Source organism: Cupressus sempervirens, chromosome 2 (genome assembly GCF_028749045.1).
Source record: "Cupressus sempervirens isolate cs-2001-9-10 chromosome 2, ASM2874904v1, whole genome shotgun sequence".
In the NCBI taxonomy this organism is placed as follows: domain Eukaryota; kingdom Viridiplantae; phylum Streptophyta; class Pinopsida; order Cupressales; family Cupressaceae; genus Cupressus; species Cupressus sempervirens.
Window position 1 is genome coordinate 21,691,368 of NC_143119.1, and position 19,145 is coordinate 21,710,512.

Below are 19,145 nucleotides of genomic sequence, written 5' to 3' on the forward strand. Positions count from 1 at the left end.
TGGGGGAGAAGAAACATATGTTTGATGTCTATTTTGTTCCCATTTTAAAACATAATCTAATGAGTACTAGGCAACTTATTCAAATGGTTATAGAGTATCTTTCAAAAATAAAGAGTGCACAATTTTAGACAAATACCCAAGCAATAAACTCATAGAAAAGGTTCAAATGACAAACAATAGGATGTTTCCCTTAAGGATAACACTAGATTTGGATATAGACTTTCTCAAGAACACATCTCAATGAGCTCACAAGTGAATGAAAGAAAAGTTGCAGCAACTCCTCAAGTAATTTATCAAGCAGAAATTAAAGATCAAAATTGGTTATGGCATCTAAGATTTGGACATTTAAATTTTGCAGCTCTAAATCTACTTTATAAAAAAAGCATGGTGAAGGGATTACCTCTAATTGAAAAACCAGAAAGAGTATGTGAAGGGTGCATCTTTGGAAAGCAACATAGAGAATCATTTCTAGTTGGTATGTCAATGAGAGCTAAGGCACCTTTGGAGATAATTCATTCAAATTTGTGTGGGCCAATGCAAACACCTTCAATAGGTGGAAGATTCTTTTATTTGACATTCATTGATAACTACTCAAGAAAAACTACTTTCTAAAGCATAAGAGTGAGGCACTTGAATATTTTTGTCAATTCAAATCACTTGCTGGGAAACACTAGAGTGGATATTTCATCAAGGTATTGAGAACGGATATGGACGGTGAGTACATTTCAATTGACTTCATGAGATTTTGCAAAGAGTGTGGAATTCACAAGCAACTACCTCAAGGTATACCCCACAACAAAATGGCATAGCTGAAAGGGAAAATAGGACAATCATGGAAATGGCTAGAAGTATGATGAAAGCCAAACATTTTTCAAACGAATATTGGGTTGAAGCTATTTCATGTGCAGCCTATATGATGAATATATTTCCTAATAAAAGTGTCAAGAATATGATTCTAGAAGAAGCATGGAGTGGAAGAAAACATAATGTTGGCCACATGAGAGTATTTGGATGTGTTGCATATGCACATATATCGAATGAATTGAGAAGGAAATTAGACAACAAAGGAGAAAAATGTATTTTGGTGGGATATAGTGATGAATCTAAGGCATACAAGCTATACAATCCAATCAGAAAAAAGGTCATAATCAGCAAAAATGTGCAGTTCATAGAAGATGACGCATGGGATGGAACTTTGGACAAAATAATCAACATAGTAGTCAACATACTAGAAGAAGAAAATGAAGAATTTATGCCAACAGGTACTCCTCCAAATGTGATTCCTCCCACTTCTAATCAAGGACAACAAAGCAGTGCTCAAATGACACCTTCAAAAAGCACAAGGAAATCCCCATGTATTCAAACAATCACACCTTCAAGTGGACAACAAACACCAATATCTAGAGGAATATATTTTGCAAGCCCATGAAGCCCACATTCAACAAATTTAACTGACATGTCCAATCCTACATTGGCAAGCATGAGAAGACAAAAAATAAAAATTTTAAGAGAGATTTATGAGAAAAATGATAGTGAGAATAACACAAATCAAAATTCTCTTTTTGCATTGTATTCATATGTTGATGATCCAATTCATTTTGAAGAAGCAATTGGAGAAGAAAAAATGATAAATGCAATGGATGAAGAAATTGATGTAATTGAAAAGAATGAAACATGGGAGTTGGTATATCTTCCAAGAGGAAAAGAAGTCATAGGAGTAAAGTGGGTTTACAAAACTAAATTTAATGCAAATGGAGATGTTCAAAAATATAAACCAAGACTAGTGGCAAAAGGATATTCACAATAACCTGGGGTTGATTACAATGAGACATTTGCCCCAGTAGCTCAAATAGACACTGTGAGAGCTATACTTGCCATAACAACTCAAAACAAGTGGACATTATACCAAATGGATGTGAAATAAGCTTTCTTAAATGACATATTAGAAGAAGAAGTCTATGTGGAATAACCACCTGGGTATGAGATTTTGGGTCATGAAAACAAGGTTTACAAGCTCAAGAAGGCTCTACATCAACTCAAACAAGCTCCAAGAGCATGGTGTAGTATAGTTGACACTTATCTTTTGCAAAATGACTTCAAAAGTTGCAGTAGTGAGCCCACATTGTATACCAAGATGAATGAGAATGGTGAGATTATAATTGTTTGTTTATATGTTGATCAAGTCATCAATACCTTTATCATTCTGATTTACTTCAATTCCAAGAAATTACTTCATTAATTAGAATGATAAGGGTATTTTTGTTTCACAATCAAAGTATACAAATGACATTTTGAAGAAGTTTAACATGTTGAACTACAAATCAGCCCCAACACCAATTGTAATAGGATTAAAGGTATGTGTAGGATCATGGTGTGCCAAAAAGTGGCGATGTGAAAAAAATAGATTTTGAGCACATCTAAAAGTGCTTCAAAATTTGCTATGACTTTTTTCCACCTATCCAAGTACCAAGCCTGGAAGGAAAGGCCGAGCCTCATCAGATATCCGATCTAATATCAAATATCCGATAATCATATGATATTATTATTATAATATTATAATTTTATAAAAACATTAAATTATAATAGTATAATATATTATTTAATATTATATAATATAATATTATTATAATTATAATAATTATACTATACTATAATAATATTATTATTATTATATTATAATCGTATAATATTATATTATAATAATATAATATAATATAATACATTATAATAATATAATACATTATAATAATATAATAATATAATATAATATTTTATATTATAATATATATTAATGTAATATAATATAATATAATATTTCAAAGCTATATGTTATATGTTATATATGTTATATCTTATATATAAAATATAAGATATGCAGGCAATCGGATATTCGATATCTGTAACATTACATATTAAAAAAAGACTAGACCTACGGGCCCTTATTTCCCACATTTTGGGGGCTAGTATTAGCGTGCGATCTGATATCAGATATTAAGGTTTTTTTTTTTTTTGTTTTTAAAACTAATTTTTAGTCTAAATTCGATAGATTTTAGCATGATTTTGTTTGTTTTAGTTGAATCTAGGGTTTTTTTGAAAAAAAAAGGTTAAAATTAAGGTTTTTTTTAATATATATTACGTTTTGCAATTCAATAGGAATGGCTAATCAGAATGATGACATTGAGGCAGAGAATAATATTTTCTCGTAACCCCCCACCAAATGATCTAGTACCCCCACAAAACCATCCACCAAACAATCCTCTACCCCCTCAAAACCCTCCTCGAATCGAGGATTTGATAAATAAAAATCTCACCGAGTTGAGAGGTTTGCATAGAACATATAATAATGTACCTGCATTGGCTCCTATGTTATCCACATTAAACACCATAGTGGATAACATTGAAACCCTTACAAACCAACAAAATGCCGCTCTTCATTGGTGTGATCAAATGCATGAGATGTTTGATGATGCTTTGGATTATGATGATGTTGTGGCCCTCAACATAAGAAAAGACAATTTGGATAGCCTTTTTGCAAACCCGAAAATGGGTTTACTAGTTGACCCATAAAAATCCAAACTATCGATTAAATGGTGCACAAATGAAGCCATACGTGCAAACTTTTGGGATCATTGGTGGATGGTCTTTGATATCCCTCCACATGGAAATTTAGACATACCATTTTATTTTCTTAGAAAATTATATGCTGAATTTGTGTTGAAACTTAAAGTGAACTATTGGAGCATGAAGCCAAACATGGGCTTAGGACTAGGAGCTCCTCAGGATAGACCCTCTTCCCAGTGGAAGAAAGCTGACACTTTTGTCCCCCCCCACTGATATCTCCCCTCCTCCTCAAGTGTAGCATCCAAATATTATTAGAGAGGCTAGCTCTCAGACTATCAAAGCCATTCATAGGCTGAGTAGCCTAATTATATCTTAGGCTAGGTCAATACTGCCTCTTCGTGTTGATGATGTTGGTGCCAGTTCATCATCGACTAGCTCATCACACATTTGTGTGCCTCACACTTGCATTTCATGCAAGAATATTTTCTTGGGTCCCATAGGTGATCTTCCTAAGTATCATTTTGTATTAGATTAGGATACACCAAACACACATGTAGAGGCTACAGACCTTGATGCGTGAGAGGAGGGCAATGCACAGGCATGAACTCCTTTGATGTCAGTACTTGTATATATATTTTTTTTATAACATATGTGATTTAAAGTTAATTTTTATAATAGAATAATTTTAATTTTTAAGCCATATTGACTTTTATATGTATGTGATCTTCTTTCACATTTAGTTGATGACCGAGGAGGAGTTCAGACAGATTGATGATGCCACGCTCTCAGCCATTTTATTTGGCCTTGAGACATCTACAATACATTATGTTGTGTTCACATTTTTTTTTTCTATTTGATATTGTATAATATATGGTTGCTAATCTTTCTTTTATCTTGCAGGTAGCACCTATCCCAGAGGGACAAAGTGCGAAGGGTGAGCGACCACACATTGACAAAGGAAAGGTAATTAGGTGCTTTCTATTTGATTAAATATCAATGCATTCTTGTAAAATTTTTGTGGTAATCCCATTTAATTACATTCTTTATTGTATATAGGGCATCACTACTAGTGATGAGCCTGTACAGATTCCTCGCCGTAGACCATCAGGAATTTCCATTTGCACTGAGAGCCCCATTGTAGGTATAAGTATCATTTATTTTTTATTATCCTTATCTTCATAAATAAATTCAAAACTTATTTTCATGATATTAACAACTACTATTTTTTATCTCATAGGAGACTCCTAGTGCACATGAGGTTCGATGGGAGAGTTATGTAGATTTGATGACGTGGCCACTCACTCCTAAGGAGGAGCCTACAATAGTAAGTTGTAGTTTGAATTCATGATTAAATATATTATAAATTTAGCATGCTATGAATTATAATGTTATAGTTTAAATTGTAGATTCATTTGACAAAGGTATTTGAACATATATAGCCCACAATCAGAGAGGTACCAACATTGCTAAGGGCATACGAGAGGACTCCTGATTGGTGCAGGAGGTCAATGAGAGAGGTATTTATTACAAAATTTTGATAGTATTAATCTCCATTACAAAAAATATCATTATGAATTTGAGTAATTCAATGTTAGATACGTAGAATCATATAAATTTAGTAGTCTAACTTTGGGTTTTCCTTTTTTGTTTATGTACGAGGCATCTAATCCACCTAGTGCAGCGAAGAGGCTGCATTTTGATCATCTACCAACACCCTAGGATAGTATAGTTGTTGTAGGATGCATCATGAGACATTTTGAGATAGTGTATGCCACATTGTATACATAAACATTGATATTATACACATTCTGATGGCATGATCAGCCACATTTTGTATATGGATCTATGTATTTTGATATATATTTGAGTACTTATCTATGGATACATGATCTTTTATATATATTTGTGTAAAATTTTGTCTATGGATACATTTATTTTGATATTTTTTTTTTCATTTATGTGCACAATGATATACATATTAATTTAGTATCTAGTATTGTTCAATTTATCGTGGATCATGTGTATTATTCATGTTTATGGAATATCATTAATTTTGATTATGTTTGTTATATTCGATTCAAATGAAATAATTTTTTAATAACATTTTAACAACATTTATTATCAAATTTGTATGCAATGTATGATTTGAAGTGCTATCATGACATAAACACACTTGTTAATCTCCTACACAAGGTTCAGATAACCCCAAATTTGATTTTAAACTCCGCTTTCAACCTTGAAACTAACTCTTGGCTTCAAATCTAATCTCAACATAGTTAAGGACTCCACTCCCCAACCATGGATTCTATCCCCAACCACCAAGTCATTTATAGATTCATAATCTTTGATAACTAGCACTTCACTTTGTTACTATCCTCATACTAAAACTTTTCAATTTCAACATAACTTCAAAATATCTCAATTAAGAGACTTGATTACAAATTTCATCGATAGTCTTCATGAGCTTTGAGTTATTTTAGGCCTCAACATCACCATCCTGTAGCATTCAATGGTTCATTGATAGCCCTCACGAGCTCTGAGTTATGACCCTGAAAATATTGACCTCAAAATGAACTTAGAGCACCTTGGAGACTCCTCGGTATGGGGTGGCCGCGGACAATGGATGGCCTCCATGGCTAGAACAAGGGTGTCACTAAGGTTCACCCGCCCACCTAGAGCTAATGGCATTGACAATTCAATGCCAAGATTAGCAATTTAAAAGTTATGCTGTGGTGCACCTATGAACTGAGGCACACTACGAGTTTTGGCATCGAGAAAAATTGATGTGCCGAATCCAAATAGAATTTGATCTCTTATAAATGAGATAGATTATTTTAGGTCTTAGCATCACCATCCTGTAGCATTTGATAGTTCATCGATATCCCTCACGAGGTCTAAGTTATGACCGTCGAAAGATCGACCTCGAAATGCACTTAGAGCACCTTGGAGACTCCTCAGTACGAGGTGATCACAAATGATGGATGGTCTATGTGGCTAAAACAAGGGTGTGACTAGGGTTGACCTACCCATCTAGAGCTACTGGTACTAACAATTTGATGCCAACATCAGCAGTTTCAAAGTTACACTATGGTGCACCTATGAACTGAGGCACATTGCGAATTTTGGCATTGAGTGAGATCACTGTGTTGAATCCAAACAGAATGTGATCTCTTGAAAATGAGACAGCTTATTTTGGGCCTTAGTATCACTGTCTTGTAGCATTTGATAGTTCATCGATAGTCCTCACGAGCTTCAAGTTATGACCCTCAAAATATTGACCTCGAAATGCACTTAGAGCACCTTGGAGACTCCTCGGTATGGGGTGGATGCAAATGATGGATGGTCTCTATGGTAAGAACAAGGGTGTAACTAGGATTCACCCACCCATCTGGAGCTAATGGCACTAACGATTTGATGCCAAGATCAACAGTTTCAAAGTTATACTGTGGTGCACCTATAAATTGAGGCACACTGAGTTTTCACATCGAGCAAAATCGTTGTGCCAAATTCAAATAGAATGTGATCTCTCAAAAATGAGATAATTTATTTTAGGCCTCAGTATCACCGTCCTATAGCATTTAACAGTTGATCGATAGCCCTCACGAGCTTCAAGTTATGACCCTCAAAAGATTGACCTCGAAATGCACTTAGAGCACCTTAGAGACTCCTCAGTATGGGGTGGCCGCAAATGATGGATGGTCTTCATGGCCAAAACAAGGATGTGACTAGAGTTCACCCTTCCATCTGAAGCTAATGGTGCTGATGATTCGATGCCAAGATAAGTGGTTTCAAAGTTACGCTGTGGTGCACCTATGAACTAAGGCACACTACAAGTTGTGGCATCGAGCGAGATCACTGTACCCAATCCAAACTGAATGTGATCTATTGAAATTAGATAAGTTATTTTAGGCATCAGTATCACTATCCTGTAGCATTTAACAATTCATCGATAGCCCTCATGAGCTTTAAGTTATGGCCCTGGAAAGATTGACCTTGAAATGCACTTAGAGCATCTTGGAGACTTCTCGGTACTGGGTGGCCGCAAATGATGGATGGTCTTCGTGACTAGAACAAGGGTGTGACTAGGGATCACTTGCAAATCCAGAGCTAATGTCACTAAAAATTTGATGCCAAGATTAGTGGTTTCAAAGTTACGTTGTGGTGCACCTATGAACTGAGGCACACTACGAGCTTTGGCATCGAGCAAGATCGTTGTGCCAAATCCAAACAGAATGTGATCTCTCAAAAAGGAGATAGGTTATTTTAGGCCTTAGTATCACTATCCTTAGCATTTGATAGTTCATTGATAGCCCTCACAAGCTTCAAGTTATGACCCTCGAAAGATGGACCTCGAAATGCACTTAGAGCACCTTGGAGACTCCTTGGTATGGGGTGGCCGCAAATGATGGATGGTCTCTATGGCTGGAACAAGGGTGTGACTAGGGTTAACCCTCCCATCTAGAGCTAATGGAATTGATGATTCGATGCCACAATCAGCAGTTTCAATGTTACATTGTGGTGCACCTATGAACTGAGGCACATTATGAGTTTTGGCATCAAGCGAGATTGTTGTACCAAATCCAAACAGAATGTGATCTCTTAAAAATGATATAGGTTATTTTAGGCCTCAACATCACCATCCTATAGCATTTTATAGTTTATCAGTAGCCCTCACGAGCTCTGAGTTATGACCCATAAAAAATTGACCTCAAAATGCACTTAGAGAACCTAAGGGACTCCTCAGTATGGGGGTGGCCACAGATGATAGATGGCCTCTGTGGCTAGAATAAGGGTGTCACTAGGGTTCACCCACCCACCCAGAGTTAATGGCACTGGCAATTCAAATATTTCTAGCTATTAGGAGTTAGATTTTGAAAAGTTGTCAAGAAAATTGCAAAAGTTGCTAAGCAACTTTTTGCAATTTTTGCGCTAAGACAAGTTTTATTGTAAATTTGATTGCAAATAGACTCTAAAAACTTCTAGGGACCCTAATAATTTTCTAAACATCAAGACTTACCTAAAAAATATGGAAGTTACCAAAAATCCATTTTATTAGACCAATTGATGGCCAAGGCTTATTGTTACAACATGGGGTCTTGTGTCCATTACAAATGTGGATGGTCATAGGGAGATCATTAGATCTATCCCTAGACCTTATTACATCAAGAAAATAAAAATGATTAGGTGCTTTGAACTAGGGTTCCCTGTATTTCATAAAATTTAAACTACGGAGTTTCCTTCCAAAATGCTCATGTAGCCATTACATTCAAGAATTGAATTTTCTAAAGCAATAAGCTAAATTTTAAGTGACTTATTGAATGTTTTAACTTATGAAATGACTTGAGATTATTATGAGACCTTATTAGGACCTATCTAATTACTCACTTACCCTATGCAAACTTAGACATTACTAAAGTTAAAATCTCATGGTCCTTTACAACTTTTCAATATGAAAGTCTTTCAAAACATTATACAATATTACGACTCTTTATGCTTTCAAATGCCATGATTGGTTGCAAAATGGAAGAAATCAAGTATTCTAATTGTTCGTCTGTACTTTCTAGATTTTTCTTATTTGATTATTTTGATAAAAATAGTTTTAATAATCATAATGTCAGCTTTATGTCAAATAAGGAAAAAACCAAATTTGTAATAAGATATCCACAAGCAATTATCTTTCATATAGTTATAAATACTCTTAAAATTGTCCTTGTAGCCTTGTATCCAATGCAAATATGATTTGCAAGAACTTGTTTAATATCTTCCTCTTATAATTCCTTACAAAGAACCTACCAAAATACAAATTAGAATGTACAACTAATTTAACCTGTCTTTTTCATTATTACAAAAACCATATACAAAAAAAGTTCACATTTTACATCATAATACATCATAAATCTTAGGAATTCTCCCCAATACCTGCCCCCCCCCTAACTCTTCATGGTGTATCTAGATTCCAATATCATAAAAAAATTAGTAACTTATTGTATTAAATAAGATAATCATCAGGTCATTGAATTATTATGAAAAAAATAACATAAGAAGTAAATATACCTAGTCGAGTGTTCCAATAGGGTCCTTTCTCTATTTTAGGGTCTCCTACAGAGCTTCATGATCAACATTAGCAATAGAAAAAAGTTATTTTACTTTTGGTCTTCTTTGATGCTTCAACAACTTTACATTTTTTGCTATAATAAGATGCGAATATATGAGAATTATTTTGTGCTTCTGATAGTCTTCGAATGTAAGAATTTTGTTCCTTCTAAGCATGTATGTCCGCATCCATGTTCCAACGACAACCACTGATCTAATAGGATATGTGAATCCATCATCATCTATGATTGGTTGTGCAAATTTTTTTTTACCTCTTACAAAACATGCTAACCAATAATTAGATTTCTCATCATTCCCTTGTGGTGCAACCAATGCAAAGACATGTCCTGGCTGAAGTAGATCTGATAGATGGTTATGCTCAAGTGAACTTTTTATGTCATCATTTTTGATAGAGGGTATGATAGAAAATGGAGTAATATAATGTGGAGCCCATGTGTTCACACACTCACTTGACTCACAGTGATCCCAATCACACTGAAAACAACTAGGATAAAAGCAAGCTAGTTTTCGTGTCCAAATGGTCCATGTACTAGAATCAGAGCTCCAGAATGAATGCATTTTTGATGAGTCTCTCACTATAGCACAATCTAATCTATCAGCTAAAGAGCCTTCCTCAACCAACCAAAAGAACCTGCGGACCACTGAATCAAGAGTCCCCCCTTGTAATAATGCTAAACTACACCAATCAACAATGCTACGAGTATCAAGAAGCTCTACTGCTGAAATCTTCACTTGCTCCTTGACTAGAGCTCTCTTCACACATGCCCCTACTCCATCGTGTTCCCCTTTTCCATGGCCCAACTCAAAAAAAAATCTAAATATGAGGCACCCCTCTCTCTATGTGCATCCTACACAACCAATAAAACATGCGAGCAATCTTGAATTGACCTGTACAATTATCTAACCAAATGATGTCTATCCATAGCAATTACATGGTCATGTAGGAAATCAAAATAATTCTCAAAATAATGTTGCACAAACTCATGAGAGTGAGATCTATCATCACTCATATAAAAATGATACTCTCTAATAATCTTTTGATTATCTTCCACACTATCAGAGGCATGTCTATATGTTATGTGAATAAAAATAGCAATTTGAATAGAGTTGTAATACTGAGATTGTGTCTCATTTTGAGGTTGTGTGTAGTTCTCAGCAAAATCAACAACTAATATAATGGTGCCAATGGGAAAAGTCTCCTTGTGCATTCTAAATTATTCATCCAACAACTGAGACTTGTGACTATGTCTTTCACACTTGTAAAAAAGATTTGCCTTGAAATCTGAAATAAAACTAGCCACACTGATATCTTTTCCAACCAATTCACATTTAGATCTCTCACCTCCACTCTTCAATGTGTATTTCACCATTTCATATACCTTTTTTTCACTATTGTCTTTCTAAGATCTTGTTTGCACCCCTCATAGAAACATGTGTCAAACTTGGGTAAGCCACCACATTCTGAACACTTCTCATTTAAGCAAGCATTTCTATAAAAGAAACAACCATCAACTCTATGACATAAAAGTTGATCTAGCAAGTCACTTGATGATTTTGGGAGCTCACTAGCACCACAATCCTCCAACATTTTTTTACTCATCAAAGTAGAATGGATGGAGCATAATAGTTCATAGCGCATAGAAAACTCAACATGATATTTGAAACAACATGTATTTCAAATTTTGAGTGGCACACAATAAAATGGCTTCAAAGATTCAAAAGCCCTTTTTGATAAATGAAGACTTGGATGGCTCTCTCTAAATTTTTTGAACAACATAGTTTGACTTACCTCCAAATAGTGTTTAGGATGTGGCATGCGGTCTCTGATGCCAATTCTCAACTTTAACACGTCTTTAGCACTGGGTGATACTCGTGAGTTAGAGTGCTAAAATTGTGTAATTTCTTCCTTCACATCATCGAATAGATTCTTATCAAAATGTGGAAGTCTCCCACCAAATGCCCATGTTTCATTTTGAAGAGGATCATCAATTTTCTTTCGTCAACTAAGTGCTCTTCTCAGAGTAGTACGATTTAGATTCAAATCAATGCAAGTTTGTCTCATATATCTACCCTTTCTCAAATGATGACTTACCAAAGAGATTGTAATAACTCTTCGAGCAACTTTGTTATCCTTCTCCCTGTTATTTTTTCCAATGCTATTGAGAGCACTGAAAAGATTCTTCACAATAATGACATTTCTTTCCAAAATTTTATTAACACCAATCTTCAATTTGGAAAGCATAGGTCTCATCTTTTGCATCTTATATAAGTGCATGAAAAGATGACATTGCTTTACCATTGTCTTGTTGCCGAAAAACATTTGATATAGTCTTGAAGCCCATAACCGAATGGTTCTTTTTGATTTTTCCCCTTCTAAACTAGTAATAATCATTTCATCAATTTCAATTATCCATTTTGGTGTTTTAAAACTTTCATGTCGATTATAATTAGGAGATATGTAATGTTCTTATGCATTAGATTCCTGTGCATTGTCATGTTCGACATGGTCAATTATGCAATTTGGATTATGACTTGGTACAATTTCATCTTCAAAATTTTCATTCTCTAAATTTTCAATTTTGACATTATCGTTTTCAATAGGTACATTTTCATTCTCCAACTGTACATATTCATTATCTGACTCTATGATTTCACCTTCAACTAATTCATCGTCAACTTGACTAATATTTAGCATACCTTGTCTTTTTCTTTAGTCTTCCATTTTATCTCTTTCCCTATATGTCGCAATGCTTTCATTGGATATCTTCCTTCTATGTTTATCCTTTTGACGATTGCTTCTCCGCATTTAGATGAAAAATTCAAACACCTAAGGTTATATTTTTTAATTTTTTTCGATTGGTCGGGCCTCAAAATGCACTTTTTTGCAAAACTCGTGAAAAAAGAACTCAAAAAGTGACGTTGTCGAGTCTGTAGGGACAGTGATATGTTGGAAATTGGTGCCGAAAAAAATTGGATATCCAATTTTCTCCAATGACATTTGAAGGAAAAACAACCTTTGTTATAATAGTATTAATATATAGTATTAGAGCTATAAGAGCATTAATATATATATTATTATTATAGCTATAGTATTAATATATAGTATCAATATTATTATTATTCTACAATAGTATTAATATATATTAATACTATGCCATAATAGTATTAATATATATATTATTATTATAGCTATAATAGTATTATTATTATTACTATGGATATAATAGTATTAATATTTAGTATTTATTTATATTATTATTATTACTATTATGCTACAATAGTATTAATAGTATATAAATATGTCGTTATTTAATGGGTCAAAGTGACCTATGACCCCTTTTGACCCATATGAACAATTCTAATATCTTCCTAGGAGTCCTTGGACCCCTAAGGACATATGTCATCATTTAATGGGTCAAAGGGGGTCATAGGGTGACCTATGACCCACTTTGACCCATATGAACAATTCAAATATGTCCCTAGGAGTCCTAGGACCCCTAGGGACATATGTCATCATTTAATGGGTAAAAAAGAGTTATAGGTCACACTATGACCCCCTTTGACCCATATGAACAATTCTAATATGCCATAGGACCTCTAGGGACATATGTCATCATTTAATGGGTCTCCTATGACCTCTTGTGATCCATATTAACCATTCTAATATGTCCCTATGGGTCCTAGGACCCCTAGAGACATATGTCATCGTTTAATGGGTCAACGGGGGTCATAGGTCACCTTATAACCCCCTTTGACCCATATGAGAAATTCTAATATGTCCCTAGGAGTCCAAAGACCCCTAGGGACATATGTTGTCATTTAATGGGTCAAAGGGATTTGACTCATATTAACAATTCTAATATGTCTCTAGGGGTCCTAGGATCCCTAGGGACATATGTCATCATTTAATGGGTCAAACGGGGTCATAGGTCACCTTATGACCCCTTTTAACCCATATGAATAATTCTAATATGTCTGTAGGGGTCCTTGGACCTCTAGGGACATATGTCATCATTTAATGAGTAAAAGGGGGTCATAGGTCACCTTATGACCCTCTTTGACCCATATGAACAATTCTAATATGTCCCTAGGGGTCCTAGGACCCCTAGGGACATATCTCATCATTTAATAGATTAAAGGGGGTCACAGGTCACCCTATAACCCCTTTTGATCCATATTAACCATTTTAATATGTCCCTACCGGTCCTATGATCCCTAAGGACATATGTCATCTTTTAATGGGTCAACAGGGGTCATAGGTCACCTTATGACCTCTTTTGACCCATATTAACAATTCTAATATGTCTTTAGGGGTCCTTGGACCTCTAGACACATATGTCATCATTTAATGGGTCAAAAGGGGTCATAGGGTGACCTATGACCCCCTTTGACCCATATTAACCATTCTAATATGTCCCTAGGGGTCCTAGGGACATATGTTATCTTTTAATGGGTTAAAGGGGGTCATAGGTCACCCTATGACCCCCTTTGATCCATATGAACAATTCTAATATGTCCCTAGGGGTCCTGAACCATTAGAGACATATGTGATCATTTAATGGGTAAAAGGTGATCATAGGGTGAACCTATGATTTCCTTTGATCATATGAACAATTCTAATATGTCTCTAGGAGTCCTAGAATAGCTAGGGACATATGTCATCATTTAATGAATCAAAAGGGATCATAGATCACCTTATGACCCCCTTTGACCCATATGAACAATTCTAATATGTCAATAGGGGTCCTTGGACCCCTAGGGACATATGTCATCATTTAGTGGGTCAAAAAAGGTCATAGGTCACCGTATGACCCCCTTTGACTCATATAAACAATTTTAATACGTCCCTAGGGGTCCTAGGACCCGTATGGACATATTTCATCATTTCATGGGTCAAATGGAGTCATAGGTCACCCTATGACCCCCTTTGAACCATATTAACTATTCTAATATGTCTCTATAGGTCCTACAACCCCTAGGGACATATGTCATCATTTAATAGGTCCACGAGGGTCATAGGTCACCCTATGACTCCCTTTGACACATATGAACAATTCTAATATGTCCCTAGGGGTCCTTGGACCCCTACAGACATATGTCATCATTTAATAGGTCAAAGGAGGTCATAGGTCACCCTATGACCCCCTTTGACCTATATTAGTCATTCTAATATGTCCTTAGGGGTCCTAGAACCCGTGAGGACATATGTCATTATTTAATGGGTTAACCTTTTTCACCCATATGAAAAATTCTAATATGTCCCTGGGGGTCTTAGGAACTTTAGGGACATATGTCATCTTTTAATTGGTCAAAAGGGGCCATAGGGTCACCCTATGACCCCCTTTGACCATATGAACAATTCTAATATGTCATCATTTAATGAGTCAAAGGAGGTTATAGGTCACCCTATGAACTTCTTTGACCCATATGAACAATTCTAATATGTCAATAGGGGTCCTTGGACCCCTAGGAACATATATCGTCATTTAATGGGTCAGAGGACTTATGACTCCCTTTGACCCATACGAACAATTCTAATATGTCCCTAGTGGTCCTAAGACGGCTAAGAAAAAATATCATCATTTAATAGGTCAAAGGGGGTCATAGGTCACCATATGACCCCCTTTGAACCATATAAACAATTCTAATATGGCCCTAGGGGTCCTTAGACCATTAGAGACATATGTAGTCATGTAATGGGTCAAAGGGTGACCTATGACCCCCTTTGACCCATATGAACAATTCTAATATATCTTAGGGACATATGTCCTTATTTAATGGGTCAAAGGGAGTCATAGGTCACCCTGTGACCCCCTTTGACCCATATTAACCATTCTAATATGTCTCTAGGGGTCCTAAGACCCCTAGGCACATATGTCATAATTTAATAGGTCAACGGATATCATAGGTCACCCTATGACCCCTTTTGACCTATATAAACAATTCTAATATGTTCTTAGGGGTCTTTGGACCCCTAAAGACATATGTCATCATTTAATGGGTCAAAGAAGGTTATAGGTCACCCTATGACCCCCTTTGACCCATATGAACAATTCTAATATATCCCTAAAGGTCTTGAGACCCTTAAGAACATATGTCATCATTTAATGGGTCAAAGGAGGTCATAGGGTGAACCTATGACCCGCTTTGACCCATATGAACAATTCTAATATGTCTTTAGGGGTCCTAGGACTCCTAGGGACATGTCATCATTTAATGGGTCAAAGGGGGTCATAGGTCACCTTATGATACTCTTTGACCCATATTAACCATTATAATATGTCATCATTTAAGACCCCTAGGGACATATGTCATCATTTAATGGGTCAAAATGAGTCATAGGTCACCCTATGACCCCTTTTGACCCATATCGATAATTCTAATACATATCTAGCAGTCATAAAACTCTTAGAAACATATGTCATCATTTAATGGATCAAAGGGGTCATAGGTCACCCTATGACCCCCTTTGACCCATATGAAAAATTCTAATACATCCCTAGGGGTCCTAGGACCCTTAGAGACATATGTCATCATTCAATGGGTCAAAGGAGGTCCTAGGATGAACCTACGACCCCCTTTGACCAATATGAACCATTCTAATATGTCGCTAGTGGTCCTAAGACCCCTAGGGACATATGTCATAATTTAATGAGTTAAAGGGGGTCATAGGTCATCCTATGACCCCCTTTGACCCATATGAATAATTCTAATATATCCCTACAGGTCCTAGGACCCCTAGGGACATATGTCATCATTTAATAGGTCAAAGAGGGTCATAAGTCACCCTATGACCCCTTTTGACTCATATCAACAATTTTAATATGTCCCTAAGGGTCCTAAGACCTATAAGGACATATGTCATCATTTAATGGGTCAAAGAGGGTCATAGGTCACTATGACCCCTTTTGACCCATATGAACAAATCTAATACATTCCTAAGGGTCTTAAGACTCTTAGGGATATATGTCATCGTTTTATCAGTCAAAGGGGTTCATAGCTGACCCTATGGCCTCGTTTGACCCATATGAACAATTTTAATACGTCCCTAGGGGTCTTAAGACCCTTAAAGACATATGTCATCATTTAATAGGTCAAAGGGGGTCATAGGTCACCCTATGGCCCCCTTTGACCCATATAAACAATTATAATATGTCCCTAGGGGTCATAAGACCCCTAGGGACATATCTTGGCATTTAATGGGTGAAAGAGGGTCATAGGGTGAACCTATGACCCCTTTTGACCAATATGAACAATTCTAATATGTCTGTAAAAGAGCTAGGACCCGTAGGGACATATGCCATCATTTAATAGGTCAATGGAGGTGATAGGTCACCCTATGACCCCTTTTGACCCATATTAACAATTCTAATATGTCCCTAGGGGTCCTTGGACCCCTAGAGACATATGTCACCATTTAATGGGTCAAAAGGGGTCATATGTGTCCCTATAACCCTTTTTGAACCATATTAACCATTCTAATATGGACATATGTCATCATTTAATGGGTTAAACGGGGTCATAGGTCACCCTATGACCCCCTTTGACCCATATTAACAATTTTAATATGTCCCTAGGGGTCCTAGAACCCTTAGGGACATATGTAATCATTTAATAGGTTAAAAGGGGTCATAGGGTGAACTTATGACCCCGTTTGACCCATATAAAAAATATTAATATATCCCTAGGAGTCTTAAATGAATCAAAGGAGGTCATAGGGTGAGCTATGACCCCCTTTGATCCATTAAATGATGACATATGTCCTTAGGGGTCCTAGGACCCCTAGGGACATATTAAAAATTTTCATATGGATCAAAGAGGGTCATAGGTTTATCTATGATTCCCTTCGACTCATTAAATGATGACATATGTCCCTAGGGGTTCTATGACCCCTAGGGATATATTAGAATTGTTAATATGAGAATTGCTTCTATCACCCTCTTTGACCCATTACATGATGACATATGAGAATTGCTTCTATAGGTCATAGGGGGTTATAGGTTGACTTATGACCCACTTCGACACATTACATGACAACATATGTCCCTAGAGGTCCTAGGACCCCAAGGGACATATTTTATTTTTTATGGGTCAAAGGGCTTTGACCTATTAAATGATGACATATGTCCCTAGGAGTCTTAAGACCCTTAGGGACATATTAGAATTGTTAATATGGGTCAAAGGGGGTCATAGGGTGACCTATGACCCCCCACAACCCATTTAATGATGACATATGTCCCCAGGGGTCCTAGGACCCCTAGGGACATATTATAATTATTCATATTGGTCAAAGGGGGTCATAGGTTGACCTATCACCCTCTTTGACTCATTACGTGATGACATATGTCCCTAGGACCCCTAGTGACATATAAAAATCACTCTTATTATACATACATACATATATATATATAATAATGTAATATTATATATGTATTATGTATTATATATTATTATATTAATACGTATGTCATTAATATATAATAACGTAATATAATATATTATAATATATATTAATAACATATATATTAATATAATAATATATAATACATATTTTATATATATATATATATATTACGTTATTATATTTAGTAAAAATAATAATAATAATATAAATTATATTTATAGAATATAATAAGAATAACGTAATATATTATTATATATTAATAGGTTATATTTTATATCTTTACATTACGTTAGTATATATACATAATATATTAAAATACATCTTTACATAGTAATATAACTGAAATAATTTATAAATCATAAGCAATAACTCTTAAACTTGATTTTCCCTCCAAAATGGGTTGGAATTTCAAAATTTTCACTAAAATTCACCGAGCCATATCAGATGTTCGATTTCAAATCAGATATCCAATTAGGCTTGGTATTTACCAACCCTTCCCGATCAACCCAAAAGACATGTTTGAAGAGGGTTTTAGTGATACTCAAACTTTGAGTAGCCATCTGACAATGTTATTTTGATCGAAATTGAATGAAACAAAAAATGTTCTTTAATATCACTCTCGAGATTCCATCAATATAATTTTTGTCAAATTCTAAGTTTGATAAGTATTTATTAGTTAATTATCAATTAAGATTATTGTAAAGTGTTGATTGACATACTGATTGAAAAATAGCTATAACTTTCAAACAGTATAACATTTTTTAAATCTAAAAGTTGCATCACATTCTATGCTTCGCCTAGTATAAAAATAATAAAAAAAGTTGAATTAAATTTGGAAAAAATTTCTATTAGTTAAGGTGGTCAGAGATGAGACTTTTTTTTTTGAAAAAGTTTTGATAGAAAATTCATATTTAATTATTTATTTGAAATAAAAATACCAAAAAATATGCATCACATCTAAGCATGAGTCTACTTTTCATATCTATAATTATATTAAAAAAAATTATCATTTGATTTTGATTAAGGTGGTTAGAGATACACCTACTTTTTATTTTTGCCCTGAAAT